Source organism: Chrysochloris asiatica, unplaced genomic scaffold, assembly GCF_000296735.1.
Source record: "Chrysochloris asiatica unplaced genomic scaffold, ChrAsi1.0 scaffold00307, whole genome shotgun sequence".
Classification (NCBI taxonomy): domain Eukaryota; kingdom Metazoa; phylum Chordata; class Mammalia; order Afrosoricida; family Chrysochloridae; genus Chrysochloris; species Chrysochloris asiatica.
In genome coordinates this window covers 3,114,768-3,116,201 of record NW_006408825.1, presented here as the reverse complement: position 1 = coordinate 3,116,201, position 1,434 = coordinate 3,114,768, and positions in this window count along the sequence as shown.

Below are 1,434 nucleotides of genomic sequence, written 5' to 3'. Positions count from 1 at the left end.
GCGGAGCGGTTGGTAGTTTCGATTATAGCCTTGGAAATCCTATGGGGCAATTCTACTCTTTCTGGTTGTTATGTTGTGAAGTGCCGTCGAGTCAGTTCCAACTCATACCAATCCTGTATAGGGTTTCCGAGGAGCAGCTGGTGAGCCTGAACTGACAACCTTGCAGTTCAAATGGCTTTGCAGTCTGGAACATTAATCCACAGCTCCACACCAGGACCTATCGATAATTACACTGATGTAAATGGATTAAATGCACCAGTTAAGAGACGGAGGCTTGTAGAATGGATAAGAAAACTCTTTCTGGTAGGGTCTGTCAAAATCCAATTGATGGTCATAGGTTTACCTTTTTCAGTTTAGGGGTTCCTGTAGGTTTGAGCTTCCCTTTTTGGTTTCTGATATTAATGAAGTGAAATCAGGAAGACTTCTCAGGGGCAGAGTGGATGGACTTGCTCACAGCACATTGGGTAGCTTCTCCCCAGAGTCCCTGTTGAGCAGCTGCCTCCAGATACTGGACACTGAGGATGCCTAGTCCCTCCATGTTTGCCAGGAGGTTTCCCACTGCTCACATGGAGAACAATGTTCCTCCCAGAGATCCCAGGGCAGCCATAGTCCAGAGAAAACCAGCACAGGATCTCCTCTGCCATAAGACTGAACCTCTCTGACCCCACTCCTGCCTGGTTCCAAGGAGGTCTGGCTTAGTGTCCTGAAGCGGCAAAAGCAGCATGACATCAAGTGGGTAGCTTTTGAGAAGCAGAATTTATGCCGTCACAGTTCTCGATGCTGGAAGTTCAACTTAGGGTGTCAGCATCGTGTATTCCTCCTGAGACTCAGAGAGGAACCATTCCATGTCTCTGCCTTCATTCTGGTTTCTACTGGTGATCCTTGGATTTTTTTTGCTGCTTATAGATGCATCTTCACTAGGCATCTTCCCCTGGTATATTTCTGTGTTTATGTCTGCTCTCTTTTTTTAGGACCCAACCTCCTCCAGTATGACTTTAACTTATGTGATAACATCCACTGAGGAAAAACTCTATTTTGCTTATTAGTCAGATATGTTGTTGTTATGTGCCACTGAGTCCATTCCAAATCATACTGATCCAATGCACAACAGAACGAACCATTGCCTGGTTCGCTACCATACTCACATTTGTTGCTAAGCTTGAACCCATTGATGCTTTCACTGTGCAAACCCATTTCACTGACGGGCTCCCTCTTTTACTGACTCTCTAGTTTACCAAGCATAATGTACTTCTCTAGGAACTGGTTCTTCCTGATGTTGTTGTGGTTGTCAGGTGCCATCGAGTTGGAACCGACTCATAGCGACTCCATGTAGAACAAAACAATGTCCAATCCTGGGCCAACCTCACTACCACTGTCACATTTGACGCCATCAATGATGCCACCTGGCTGATCCATCTCGTTGGGGGTCTTCCT